This window comes from Mobula hypostoma, chromosome 28, assembly GCF_963921235.1.
Source record: "Mobula hypostoma chromosome 28, sMobHyp1.1, whole genome shotgun sequence".
Lineage (NCBI taxonomy): Eukaryota > Metazoa > Chordata > Chondrichthyes > Myliobatiformes > Myliobatidae > Mobula > Mobula hypostoma.
The window spans coordinates 27,508,835-27,524,054 of record NC_086124.1 but is presented as its reverse complement, the minus strand read 5'-3'; the positions used below and the strand labels follow the sequence as shown (position 1 = coordinate 27,524,054).

Here is a 15,220-nt window from a genome sequence, read left to right as displayed (position 1 = left end):
GGGCGGATGGTGTTGAACGCACTGGAGAAGTCAAAAAACATGACTCTCACAGTGCTCGCTGGCTTGTCCAGGTGGGCGTAGACACGGTTCAGCAGGTAGACGATGGCATCCTCAACTCCTAGTCGGGGCAGGTAGGTGAACTGGAGGGGATCTAAGTGTGGCCTGACCATAGGCCGGATCAGCTCCAGAACAAGTCTCTCCAGGGTCTTCATGATGTGGGAGGTCAATGCCACCGGTCTGTAGTCATTGAGGCCGCTGGGGCGTGGCGTCTTCGGCACAGGGACGAGGCAGGACATCTTCCATAGTACAGGAACCCTCCGGAGCCTCAGGCTCAGGTTGAAGACATGGCAAAGTACTCCACATAGCTGAGGGGCACAGGCTTTGAGCACCCTTGTACTGACACCATCCAGTCCTGCAACCTTGCTCGGGTTGAGATGTTTCAGCTGTCTTCTCACCTGTTCAGCTGTGAGGCCCACCATGGTGGTTTCGTGTGGGGAAGGGGTATAGTCATGAGAGCAGGGTGGGGGACTGTGAGGAGGGGTAGGAGGGGAGAGTGGAATATGTGTTGGTTGGGGGCCAACAAATCTTGCACACTGTTCATACAGATCAGATCATTACACAGTGCAGTGAGCTGGAACAAGGTAAAACGATGCAGAATAAAGTATAACAGCTACAGAGGAAGTGCAGTTTACTACTGCTACGTCGACTCAGGTCTAGGGGGCCGGCGTCGGGCTCGACGACGGACTCTCCACTTCTCCCTCTCCCTCATCAGTGTGTTCAGTTTATCTACATTAGCTACGCCACTGTCTCCTTAGGAGTGTGTTGACCATAGTCTTGGGAGGGCGCCCAGGGTTCATCCTCCCGTGCTTGGGCTCCCATATGATGACTAGGCTGGCAGGTAGCTCGGGGTGGCGTAGACAGTGCCCCGCTAGCTGCAGTCTTCTCACCTCCATTCTAGTGGAGAGCATCGGTAGGTTGTAAGTGCAGTATAGGCAGATGATAAAGTGCAAGATCATAATGAAGAAGATTGTGAGGTCAAGAGTTGAACAAATTTTATCACACTAGCGATCCATCGAGAGTGGTAACAGTGGCTTAGAAGTTGTCCCTGAGCCTGGTGGTATGTGCTATCGGACTTCTGCCCATTAGGAGGGGGCGGGGCAGAGAGAGTGTCGGGGGTGGATCGGGGCTTTGATTATGCTGGCCGTTTCACTGAGGTGGCAGGAAGTAGATAGAGCCCGTGGAGGGGAGGCTGGATGCACATTCCACAACCAGGTGACGTGGGGCTTCAGGCTTCTAGACGTCCTGCCCAATGCTGATTGTGAGAAGGTGGTGAGGATCGTTAATGATGCAAGTTGCCTTCTTCAGCCAGGGCCTCCCGTGGATGGTAGGAAGCCATATGCCTGTGATGCATTGGGCTGGGTTCACCACTCTATACAGCTGCCTTTCCTCTTGCATATTCGAGTTGCCCTACCAGGCCACGATGCAACCAGTCAGGACACTTTTCGCAGCACATTTGTAGAAATCTGTTTGGGTTTACACCGGGAGTGGGGGTGGGTTACAGGCTGGGAAATAATCCAGAAGATCGGGAGTTTTTATCTAGAATAACAGATCTCCAGGAGTGGGTTACAGCCTGGGATATAACCCAGGGTTTGGGAGGTTTGGCAAGGAAAGAGGACCGGGTCGAGACAACAGAGACTCATGGAAAAGAGGAGTAATAAAATGGACGAGTTCACGGCGCTAGCCAGGAGTCAGAGAACATTTCGGGAGAGCAGTATTATGTGTTCCACTGAAACGTGGCTGCAAGTGGACATACCCAACCAAAACTTTCCCATGGAGGGCTTCCAGACCGTTCGGGCTGACCGGAAGTGCACTGAGAGCGGTAAGCGTAAAGGAGTTGGGGGCTTGCTGTTCTGGTTAACAACGGATGTGCAATCCTGGTCATATTACGATCAAGGAACATGTTTGTAACCCGGATATTGAACTTTTTGCTGTTGGACTCCGGCCATATTCCACTGAGATACCACACTGGGCATCATGGGAGGTTGTTCCTGCCTGTGGCCATCGAACTTTGCAGCTCCTCCCGTGGAGGGTCAGACACCCTGAGCCAACAGACTGGTCCTGGACTTATTTCCATCTGGCATAGTTTGCATATTGTTGTTTGATTGTTTGTGGTTTTGGTACTGCTATATTTATGCTCTATTCTTGGTTGGTGCTGCTGTAACAAAACTCAATTTCCCTCTGAAACAATAAAGTCTATGTTTATATGTAGAATAACAGATCCCCAGGAGTGGGTTACAGCCTGGGATCTAATCCAGGGGTTCAGGGGTTTGTATATTGAATAAAAGATCCCCAGGAGTGGGTTACAGCCTGGGATCTAATCCAGGGGTTCAGGGGGTTTGTATATTGAATAAAAGATCCACAGGAGTGGGTTACAGGCTGGGATCTAATCCAGAGTTCGGGAGGTTTATATATAGATTAGCAGATCTCTGGGAGTGGGTTACAGACTGGGATCTAATCCAGGACTTCAGGTGGTTTACATATTGAATAAAAGATCCCCAGGAGTGGATTATAGACTGGGATCTAATCCAGGGGTTTTGGGGGGTGGTGTTATATATAGAATTACAGATCCCCATGACTGTGTAACGGGCTGGGATCTAATCCAGGGGTTCAGGGAGGTTTATACTTTGAATAAAAGATACCCAGGAGTGGGTAACAGACTGGGATATAATCTAGGGGTGCGGGTGGTTATATATAGAACAACTGATCCGCGGGAGTAGATTACAGGCTGGGATTTAATCCAGGGTTTTGGGGGTTTATATGTAGAATAACAGATCCCTAGGAGTGGGTTACTGGCTCGGATCTAACCCAAGGATTCAGGGGTTTATATGGAGAATAACAGATCCAGGAGTCGGTTACTGGCTTGGATCTAACCCAAGGGTTCAGGGGTATATATGGAGAATAACAGATCCCCAGGAGTGGGTTACAGGCTGAGATCTAATCCAGGGATTTAGGGGATTATATATAGAATAACAGACCCCTGGATTAGATCTTTCACTGATTCTGTTATGGTTATTATTCTATGATGGGATTATTGAGTATGCCCACAGGAAAATGAATCTCAGGGTTGCATATGGTGACATATTTGTACTTTGATAATAAATTTACTTTGAACTTTGTTTGGATGACAGACTGGGTCCTAGTCCAGTAGTACAGGGGTTTCTATATAGAATAACCAGGAGGGAGTTACATGCTGCTAACACTGACTTATATCTCATGAAATTTGTCATTTTTTTGTCAGCTGTACAGTGCAAAGATATAAATTAACTATAAATTACAAAATAGATAGGAATTATCATTCCTTTGTTCATGGATTCAATGAAGAGTTCATGGATTGATTTTACCCAGGGGTTTATGTCCCCAGTTTTTAATCTAACCCCGGGATTATGGGGAGGGCATTATTTACACAGCTCCACTGCACGAGCTGTAGTGACAGGGAATACACACTCCGGTCCCACCAAACCCGTGAGATTGGGACGGCTCTCCAACCCAAACCCCGGTTTGTGTGGCTGCTGTGTAATTTGCAATAAGCACCAACTCAAAACCTACTTATTTAACCTTGTTTTTAACTGGCATCTTCTTGTCTTTTATTTTCACATTTCATTTCTTATTATATTTTCATATTTGTACAGGTTGGGTAGCCCCAATCAGAGATTCCAGAATTCGAAAACTTCTAAAGTCCAAAAATTTTTTTGATCACCGATGTGATGTCGTAGATGGAAAGTCCGCAAGGCTCTGGGGAGGTTCCCAGGTCTCTGAGCACCACTAGACGGTTCTGAGAAGCAACCTCACATGTCATCATCAGAAGTTAGTGCAAAATAAAAAACACTGCGTAAAGCAAAAAAATGAAGATCTCGATCGCGTATTGAAAGGGTGGATTCGACAGAGGAGTGACCATATGCGGCTAACAGTATGCTGATCACGAAACAAGCAAAGGCAATTGTGAATGTTCAGCAGGCTGCTTGCAGAGATTTAAGCCACAATCAGCATTGAAAATTGGTGGTGATAAAGGGTCTGCCCGTCATAATGAAGCAGAGAAATTCATTGACAAGTTTGCCAAGAGCGTCGCTCATGATAATCTAATACGCTGAACACATGCATCAGTACATACTGTACACCTAATGTACAAGCGTGATCCTTTCTGGGAACATTCACACGTGGAAGGTAAAGACTGTTCATGGGTAGCACATTAGTTCAGAGTCGGGAATGATGGCACTGGCAAACGGCCACTGACCGTCCACCTGTTGTGGCCGAGGTGGAGACAGCCTACCTTTCTGATGGTTCAATATTGTTTCGTGCACAAAACTATTAAAAATCTTATGTAAAACTACCTTCAGTGTACATGTATAAGTTGTATATGTTATGTAAATGGATTTTGAGTTTAAACTTGGGGTATCCCATTATGCAGATCCAAATATTCCAAAATCTGAAACACTTCCAGCCCCAGGCATTTCGGGATAAGGGGGGGAGCTCATCCTATACTTTCAACCCATTGAAAACACTTTGAACTGCGTCATCTGCACAAAAACTACTCATAAGTTCAAAGTTCAAAGTAAGTTTATTATCAAAGTACATACATGTCACCACATACAACCCTGAGATCCATTTTCTTCTGGCCATACTCAACAAAATCTATAGAATTTCTTTAGCCAAAGGGTGGTGAATTTGTGGAATTTGTTGCCGCATGTGGCTGTGGAGGTCAGGTCGTTGGGTGTGTTTAAGGCAGAGATTATTAGGTTCTTGATTGGACATGGCATCAAAGGTTGCTGGGAGAAAGCCAGGAACTGGCCTTGAGGAGGAGGAAAAAAAAAGGATCAGCTATGATTGAATGACAGAGAAGACTCGATGGGCCAGATGGCCTAATTCTGCTCCCTTGTCTTATGGTTTTATAACAGAAACAATGAAAGACCATCCAACTAGGGTGTACAACCAACATGCAGAAGACAACAAACTGTGCAAATGCAAAAAGAAGAAATAATAAATAAACAGTAAGTATCAAGAACATGAGATAAAGAGCCCTTGAAAGTGAGTCTATTGGTTGTGGGAGCACTTCAATAACGGGGCAAGTGAAGTTACAGTATCCCCTTTGGTTCAAGAGCCTGATGGTTGAGGGGCGGTAACTGCTCTACAGCTACGCTCAAACTACGTTACACACGGGTGGTGGGATCTCGTTCTTTAGAACTCGCCGAGCTTCGATATCTCCAGGAGGGGCTTGGATGACCTTCAGGGTGCAACCTGGTTTCTTGCCGCAAGAGATCGAAACATCGAGTCAGCGGGTGCAGCTGCTGGAGGCTTCTGCTCTCAAGCGATCTCTCTCTCTCGATGGTTCTCGAGTCTGGAGAACGCGAAGAGGCGAGGCTGCGGATTGTAACATTGAAACAGTGGCCTGTTGGCCTCCCCCCACCTCACAGGGGCAACATCCCTCTCCCCCTTGTTAGCCAGAGCCTGTTGAGACGTTGATGTGCTGGGATGGACGCTTTCGATGGACTCTGAGGCTTGCTGTTGTTTGCATGGTGGGTGGGTGGGAAGGTGTTGATGTTTTTGCTGAAGGAAGGAGGGGAGTGAAGGCTGGTTGGTGTCTTGCTGCTGCTTGTTCCTGGGTGGGGGTGGGTTTCTAACGTCTTTCTGTCACTCGTTCTTTGGGTTCTTTTTCTCTCTGCTTCGTGCACAATGGCAAAGACTAAGGATTTCAGGTTGGATTCTGAAGTTAAATTAAAACCATTGAACCCGGTGGTGTGAGTCCTGAGGCTCACGTTCTTCCTGATAACAGCAGCAAGAAGAGGGCATGTGGAAGCTGCTCTCCTGCAATAGGGTTTCGTGTAGATGAGCTCAATGCTGTAGAGGGCTCTTCCTGTGATGGACTGGGCCATTACCCCCTACTTTTTTTCAGGGGCATTGGTGTTTCCAAACCAGAATCTCCACTACATATCGTAGAAGTTTGTCAAAGTCTTAGCTGTCATGCTGAATCTCCACAATCTCCGAAGGAAGGACAGGTTCTTATTAATAACAAATAAAGTTATTATTATTGTTAAGATTTGTTCCCCACTCCCTCGGGATATTCTGGCAGTGAGGTTTCCAACTAAATGAGGTTGGATGCTGAGCTTGTGGAAGGATGCAGGGAACTACACCGTTTAGAAAGGCAAGCCAAGTCATTTCAGGTCTTAATCTCGACTCCCTGGGGTCTCTCCCTTAAGGGCCCATGTTGCCCCCTAGTTGCAAGGTGGCGGCAACTTATTGCGCGGGAAATGTCCCATGACGTTAACCGCTTTCAGCGGGATAAAGGTCATCCTGCCCTCCTCAATGGCCCGGGACCCTACATCAATTAGTCGACAAGCGTAAGGAAAGCGAAGCACGATGGGAAATGTAGTTATAGTATAAAGAATTTTAATTTCATTTTAATTGGATCTAACACAAATCCACAAAAGCAAATGTTAACATGATCTAGTCCTGCAATTTATATTCAAAAATAATGACGTAATGCGGAGGCTAACACTCGCCCCCTCCACGTGATCTGAGGCTGGACTCATCCCACGTGACTCCTCCTTTCTCTTTCCCACCCCCGCGGATTTTCTTTTCCCTTTTGAAAGGCTCCGGTATATTAAATTGAAACAGAACATCTCTTACACGTTGATACGCCTGTAGGTGAAAAGGAAGTCCAAAAAAAAAGAACTCGTGGGAGGCGGAGGTGCGTAAATATCAGAAAACGGTCCGACTGGGCGGAAGTTGTTCATCCTAGCTTTTCCCACAGAGGACTACAATACCCGGCTGGCTTTGCGGTCGCTTCCGGGCGGGCGGCGAGTTGCGCGCGCATTCGCCAGCTCGAGCGCGGAGGAGGAGGGGTGGAGGCTTCGCAACCGATTTAAAATAATTTTTAAAAAAGGGTGAAAAATGAGGCAAAAGATCTTCTTCTGATGAGGCCAAGTGGACTATGGACGTCTTCTTTCACGAAACAATTAATATACGCTATATAAAACTACCAAAAATTTAATTGGAGTTCCCCCCACCCCCGAAGGTTCTATTATTCCGTCTGGTTGTGGTGGGGGATCTAAATTTAAGGAGAAAAATCATCTTTTATGCTTTTTTTCCTGATATAATTATCTGTAAGTAGATAATTTGTTGGAAGGAATAAATTTTGTTCCACACCAAAAAAAAAACCTGGCAAGGGGTTTAAGAAGAATAGGAGGGAGAGTTACAATGGTTGAATAGTCCAGAGGGGCTTTATCCGGACTGTGAGGGGGTTAAAACTTTTACCCCCTTCCTTCAGCCCCAAGGAATCAACATCCTGCAGTCCTTAATTTCGTTTTAATTATGGATACAGGCAAGGGTGACTCCTCCTTGCTGGTTCAAGGCTGCTTGGGTATTTTCTCCATGTCCTCTCCTTTTAGTAAGTAAAACCAAAAAAAAATCCTTTCCAGATTATTGTTCAAGTCTTCGTTTTCTTTGTCCTTGTAGGCATGTCTTTCTGCCTTGCATCTGTTCTGTGCTGTGTTGGTGTTTTTTAAAAAAAATCATTTAATTGAATAAGTGCGTGCTGATGAGGGTGTGTATTTTGTGTAAATTAAAACTTTTTTTTGTCCTGTTTGCTTTTCATATAGTCATAGAAATATATTTTATAGTATGTTTGTAAATGCTTCTTCGGATCTTGAGAGTTTGAAGTCGTACTTACTGTTTGGATCTCATCAAAATTTTCTTTTTTTAAATCTAGTTATGTTTTTTCCCTAAATTTCCTCTGACCTATTTTCGCTAATTTGTGTATTTCTTTGTGTTTTGTGTTTATAATATTTCGCGGCGTGAAGTGTTACTCCGACAGTATCAGTTTTAATGTTTGCAATGCAAACTTTGCAAGTGAAGTGTGCTCTCGGTTGTGGAAGAGCGTTTGCAATTGAGGAGGATGTGCTTTTTGATTTGTTGCGCAAATATTGCGATCAGGAGCCGGCAGAGCTGGTGTGGACGCGCTGGTTTCAGTTTACTTTGTCAGTCCCCCGTCCCGCTTTAAACCTTCCTGATCGCGAGTGAAATGGCTGGGTTTATAAAGTGCTCCGGGTCGGCTCGTAACGCTGTGAGTATGTGTGGGGAAATTAAAGTTGTATCTTTGTGAGTTTGCCCCGCGGTTCTCTGGCTGAAAGTTACAAAGGCAGCTGTCAGCTTCGCCTCGGAACTGGAAAACTGCCGAATGAATGGGTGAATCTGTGTTTGGAGGCCTCTGGTCACTCGGATGCAGTAAAGGTTGTTAGTTTGGACAGTTGGTTTTGAATACTTTCTACATTGTTCCTCCTTTGACTTTTTAAAAAAAAATAAGACTCCTTGCTGTTGCTTCCTTCCGCTTTACTTAGTTCGGAATCAGGTGTTGTATCACCAGCATATGCCGTGAAATTTGTCTCTGCGGCAAATATACACTTAAACTGTAAATTACAGTAAGTATCTATGTTTTAAAAAGTTAAATTAGTAGTGGGGGAAAAAAGTAGTGAGGTGTTTCTGGGTTCATTGTTCATTCAGACATCTGATGGCAGAGGGGAAGAAGCTGTTCCTGAACCGTTGAGTGTGTGCCTTCAGGCTCCGGTACTTCTTTCCTGACGGTAGCTATGAGAACAAGGCGTGACCTGGGGGATGGAGGGCCTTGATGATGGATGACCCCCGTTTGAGGTGTCGTTCCTTGAAGATGAGAAACGGGTTTGATGTCATTGGCCTATGTCGTGAAATTTGCTGACTTTGTAACAATGCAATACATAAAAAAAACTGAATTACTGTAAGTGTATATATTAAATAATTTAATATAAATAGTGCAAAACCAGAAATTAAAAACAATAAAGAAGCAGTGAGGTAGTGTTCATGGGTTCAATGTCCATTTAGAAATCTGATGGCAAAGGGGAAGAAGCTGTTGCTGTGCCTCATTCCTGATGGTAGCAATGAGAAAGGGGCATGTCCCAGGTGGTGGGGGCCCTTGGTGATGAAAACTCCCTTTCTGAGGCACCACTCCTTGAAGATGTCTTGGATACTAATGAGGCTAGTGCTCACCATGGAGCCGACCAACTTTACAAGTTGCTGTGGCTTTGCATCCTGCGCAGTAGCCTCCCCATACCACATGGTGATGCAGCCAATCAGAATGCTCCCACAGTACATCTGTAGAAGTTTTCCAGTGTTGTAGGTGACAAACCTATCTCCTCAGTTTCCTGATGAAAGGTAGCTGCTGTCCTGCTGCTTTATAGCTGCATCAATATGTTGGGACCAGGTTAGATCCTCCGAGATATTGACCCCCAGGAACTTGAAACTGCTCGCTCTCTCCACTTCTGATCCCTCTGAGGATTGGCTTGTGTTCCCTCATCTTACCCTTTCTGAAGTCCACAATCGGTCTTTGGTCTTACTGATATTGGTAACAAGATTGTTTTTGTGACGCCAGTCAACTAACTGGTGTATCTCGCTCCTGTATGCTGTCTGTTCTCTGTAATTCTTCCAACGACGTTGTTTTCGGCAAATTTAAATATGGTATTTGAGCCACACAGTCATTGATACAGTGAGAGTAAAGCAGTGGGCTAAGCATGCATCCCTGAGGTCTGTCAGTGAGATGGAGATGTTATTGTATTACTAATCCACACAGATTGTAGTCTTCCGGCTAAGATGTCGAGGATCCAGTTGCAGAGGAAAGTACAGAGGCCCAGATTTTGTAGCTTTTCGTGAAAGTTGTTTTTACGGCAGCAGTACATTCCAATACATAATAAAATTGTAAATTACACTCAATAGATATTAAATAGTTAAATAAGTGCAAATTTCTACAGTTGTACTGTGGGGAGCATTCTGACTGGTTGCATCATCGACTGGTATGAGGGGCGGAGGGACTTCTGTACAGGATCGAAGTAAGCTGCAGAGAGTTGTAAACTCAGTCAGCTCCATCATGGGCGTCAGCCTCCGTAGCATCCAGGATATCTTCAAGGAACGATGCCTCTAAAAGGCACCATCCATCATTAAGGCCCCTCATCACCCAGTTCATACCTTGTTCTCATTGCTACCATCAGGGAGGAGGTACAGGAGCCTGAATGCACGCACTCACGAATCGGGAGCAGCTTCTTCCCCTCTGCCATCTCATTTCTGAAAGGACGTTGAACCCGTGACTGCTACCTCGTACTTTTTAATTATTGTACCAAATTTAACTATTTAACATGTGATTCCAGATTTATCTATTGTTATGTATTGCTTTGTTCTGCTGCCATAAAGACATATTTTGTGACGTGCCAGTGATATTAAACCTGATTCTGAAAAGATTTTTTTTAAAGTAGTGACGTGCCAGTGATATTAAACCTGATTCTGAAAAGATTTTTTTTAAAGTAGTGAGGTAGAGTTGATGAGTTCAATATCCATTCAGAAATCTGATGGCAGAGGGGAAGAAGCTGTGTGCCTTCAGGCTCCTGTACCACCTTCCTGATGGTAGCGTAGCAATGAGAGCAAAGCATGTCCTGGGTGATGGGGGTCCTTGATGGATGCCAACTTTTTGAAGCATTGCTCCTTGAAGATGCTCTGGAGGCTAGTGCTCATGGTGGAGCTGACTAAGTCACTAAAGGAAATAATTTTTCTTGCATAAATGAGCGGCTGTCAAATGCTTTGCCTGCTGTTAAACTGTTCCAATGCTTGTAAAATGCAAGAGAAAGATAGAAACCTTGTGCCATACTGAATGAGTCAGTCTGGGATCTCCTAATTGCCTTTGGATATGATATCAGAACTAGGTATAATATCACTGGCATAGGAAAACGTCATGGTCGACAGTGCGTGACATTGGTGAGTTACATTAAGTGATAGACAAGTGAAAGTTTTGACCTTTTCAGATTAAAGGCAGATGGAGGACTGTGATAGCCCACATTGTACGATACAGTACATAATGATGCTATGTCAAGAAATTTGTTGTGCGTCATGCATGGGCTGCAAGTTTACCAAAAAGCAGCCGAACTCCTTTAACCTGCGGTAGGTCTGCTGTGCTTTAAAGTTAGAAGGCCAAGTGTAAAGAAGGTGCACCCAGCCCCTCTGTTCATTACCTCCTGTACCTAATAAAGTGGCCACTGAGTGTATATTCATGGTCTTCTGCTGCTATAGCCCATCCACTTCAAGATAGGACGTGTTGTGCATTTAGAGATGCTTTTCTGCACAGCACTGTTGTAAAGTGGTTTTGTTTGAGTTACTGTTGCCTTCCTGTCAACTAGAACCAGTCTGGTCATTCTCCTCTGACCTTTCTCATTAACTGCCGCTCACTGGATGTTTTTTTGTTTTTCACCCATCTCCGTAAACTCTAGAGACGCTGCATGAGAATCCCAGGGGATCAGCGGTTGCTGAAATACTCAAGCCACCCAGTCTGGCACCAACAATCATTCCACAGTCAGTCAGTTCACATTTCTTCCCCATTCTGCATGCTTTTAGTTGCTGCCACATGATTGGCTGATTAGATATTTGCATTAATGAGCAGGTGTCCTAATAAAGTGGCTACTGAACGTAGAGCAGTAAGGCACAGTGCAGGCCCTACGGCCAACGAGTGTTGCATTGACCATTTAACCTACTCTACGATCAATCAACCCTTCTCTCCCACATCCTCCTCCATTTTTCTAAAGACCAGACCATGTACCTAAGAGTGTTTCAAATGTCCCTAATGTATCTGCCTCCAGCACCACCTTTGGCAGCTCATTCTAGGCACCCGCCACTCAATGTATGGAAAAAAATACTACCACTGACATGTCCCTTATGTGGTCACCTTAAAGTTATGCCCCCTCAAATTAGCCATTTCTGCCCTGGGGAAAAAGCCTCTGACTGTCCACTCAATCAATGCCTCTTATCACCTTGCGTATCTTTATCAAGTCACCTCTCATCCTCCACTCCAAAGAGAAAACTTGCTGAACCTTTCCTCATATGACATGCTCTTTAATCTAGGCAGCATCCTGGTAAATCTCTAATGCTTCCAGAGAATGGATATCTGTAGAACTGTTCAATACAGAAGCATATTTGTGCTGACCATGACGCCACATTAAGCAAAACCTATCTCCTTGCCCATTATCTAATTCTCTGCTTTCCCTGCAACCTCGTGTCCCAATGAAGGGTCTTGGCCCCCTCCACAGATGCTGCCTAACCTGCTGAGATCCTCCAGCATTTTGTGTGTCACTCAGGACTTTCATTTGCAGAATCTCGTGTTTCAACTTTGTGTGACTGCATCTGAAATGCCACTATTGTGTCTGCTTCCACCACCACACCATCAGTGTGTTTCAGTCTCTGTATATTATATTCCTTCAGGCATCTGCATTGCCCATCTCACCTTAAAGTCTGCTGGTACAAGACCAAGAACACAGTGCAGGAACAGGCCCGTGGAGCAGGGTAACATAGCGGTCAGGCTGATGTGAATCACAGTGCCTGCAGCTGGGGTTCAATTCCTGCCCCCGTATGTAGGCACCACGGCAATATAGCAGTCAGTGTGACGCTATTACAGCTCGGCGTTGGAGTTCAGAGTTCAATTCCGCTGGTCCTCTGTAAGGAGTCACCGTGGAACGCCTGTGTTTCCTCCTACTGTCCAAAGGCACCCAGTTAGTAGGTTAATTGGTTGTTGTAAATTGTCCTCAGATTAGGATAGGGTTAAATTAGGACAGCACGCACAGCTTGAAGGGCATACCTGCGCTGTATCTCTAAATAAATAAATGTGCTGAACTAATTAAACTAGTAATCAAATGCCTAACCAAACTAATGTACGCTGAGCCAGTGGTCAAGCACTTGGGGAAGGGGTGGTGGAGCAAATTTTCAGTGTTTGGTTAAAACAAGACCCTGAGGCCTACATGCAAGACCAGATCTTCTCCAGGATCTTTGATGTAGATTAGCTTATTGCTTGTGGTGTTCTATAAAAGTAATTTCTTCATACTTGTCTAATTTTCTTGAATGAATTTATTTTCTCCCTGATGTGCTCAGGATTCCTCAATGCACAGAAACAGGCTCTTTGGCCCATCTAAGCTAGTCCTATTTGGCCCACGTCCCACTAAACCTTTCTTATCCACATCCTCTACTTCCCCTACATCAACTACTTCCTCTGGCAGTTCATTCCATGTACCAAACATCCTCATGGAAAAAGTTGTCTCTCAGGATCCTATTGACTCTCTCCCCTCGCATCTTAAACCTTCACCCTCTGTTCTTGATTCCCAACCCGCAAAAAAACGACTTTGCGTTCACCCTATGACTCTGTGATTTTATACATCCCTGTAAAATTCTCCCCCCAAGCTCCAATGAAAACGGTCCCAACCTACTTAACCTCTCTATAACTCAGTCCCTTGATTCCTGACAACATCCCCAAATCTTACCCGTGCTCTTTCCAGTGTAATAGCATCCTTCAGAACAGTGCACGATATTTCGGATGTGGCCTCACCAACGCCTTGCACGATAGCAGAAAACATAAGATCATAGAAAGAGGAGCGGAGTTGAGACATTTGGCCCATTGACTCTGCTCTGCCTTTCCATCCCATTCTTTGTCTTCTCCCTGCAATATTTGACACCCTTGCTAATCAAGAAATTATCAAATATTGAAAGGTCTAGATCAGGGGTTCCCAACCTGGGATCCATGGACCCTTTGCTTAATGGTATTGGTCCATGGCGTAAAGGTTGGGAACCCCTGGAATTGAGTGGACCTTGAGAAGATGTTTCCAATAGTGAGGGAATAGTGGACCAGAGAGCACAGCCTTACAATACAAGGATGTCCCTTTAGAACAGATGAGGAATTTCTTTATCCAGAGGGTGTTGAGTCTGGAGGATTAATTGCCAAGTCATTGGATAAATTTAAAGTGGAAGTTTCTAGGTTTTTGATTAGTAAAGGTGTCATGGTTCCGGGGGAAGGCAGGAGAATGGAGTTGAGAGGGGTAATAAATCAGCCATGATGGTTTGGTGGAGCAGACTTGATGGGTTGAGTGGCATATGTCTCGTGGTCTTGTAGAATGACTTTTGAATCAGTGTGACTCATGTATGCCCATTGCTCAGCTAATCCACAGCCTATCCCACAGCTGTTTGCTGCAGCTCTTGTATTTCACATCCTGTTTGCTTTGGGTCATGTTTGCAATAAATTTGTAACCATCTGCCCCTTGCTCCCTCTGCCTTGCTGGCAGGAGTGGATGTATGTACAATTTCTGGTCGCCCCATTACAGGAAGGGTGTGAAAGCTATGGAGAGGGTGCAGAACAGGTTTACCAGGCTTTGGATGGAGACTTACTGCGATCCTGTCTTCATTAAAGGCAACATTCTTCAAGGAGAGGTTGGGTTTTTAATTTATTTTATCCTGAAATGCAGCATGGTAACAGGCCCATCCAGCCCAACAAGCCCATACCACCTAATTCTACTCATGACCAATAAACTACTAACCCGTTTGCCTTTGGAATGTGGCAGGTAACCGGCGCACCTGGAGGAAATGTATACGTCACGAGAGAACGTACCATCTCCCTACATACAGTTGCAGGATTTGAACCACAGTTGCTATGCTACCAGTGTGGCAGAGGCTCAGGGGAGACCTGATAGAAATTCATGTGATTGAGGGGCAGAGAGAATGGGCAGCTACTACCTTCTTCCCAGGGTTGAGAGGGGGCAAGCTGAAATGAGGTTTCTTTTAACCTGGAATGTGTGTCAGGGGTGGTGATGGTGGCAAATACATTTTGAATTTAGTGGGGGCTGTAAAGAGCCTCCTAAATGGGCACATGGAATGGAGTTATATGGACATTGTGTTGACAGAAGTGATTAGTTTTGTTAAGACATATAATTTCTCGTTCAGTCATTTCGGCACAACATTGTGGGCTGGAGGAGCTGTTCCTGTACTGTACTGCTCTAAATTATTAGCATTGTGGGCATCACTGAGTCATGGCTGAAAAACGATCATAGATGGCAGCTTAACGTCCAAGGATAGTGGGGAGTCTTGGTCCATCATGGCTGAATCCCATTCTCCTGCCTTCTCCCTGTTACTGTTAACATGCTTGTTTATCAAAGTCTTGTTAACCTCCGCTTTAAATTCACCCAATGACTTAGTATCCACAGTTGTCTGGCAATGAATTCCACAGATTCAGCACCCTCTGGCTAAACAAATTCCTCATCTGTTCTAAATAGACATCCCTCTATTCTGAGGTTGTGTCCTCTGGCCCCAGACTCCCCCACTATTGGAAACATCCTCTCCATATCCA

General features: G+C 45.1%; 1 protein-coding gene across 2 annotated transcripts in view; it reads left to right on the top strand.

Moving 5' to 3' along the window:
- The first annotated feature begins 6,867 nt into the window (after positions 1–6,867).
- The window catches only part of LOC134339027 (serine/threonine-protein kinase WNK3-like), a 150,860-nt gene continuing 142,507 nt past the window's right edge, over positions 6,868–15,220 (top strand). The window contains exon 1 of one of the 2 annotated variants that reach the window (XM_063035282.1): positions 6,868–7,441. The gene's annotated coding sequence lies outside the window, so the exon portion shown is untranslated. Of the gene's footprint in view, positions 7,442–7,990; positions 8,117–15,220 lie in introns of those variants that run through there. The other variant, XM_063035283.1, reaches the window with a different exon arrangement.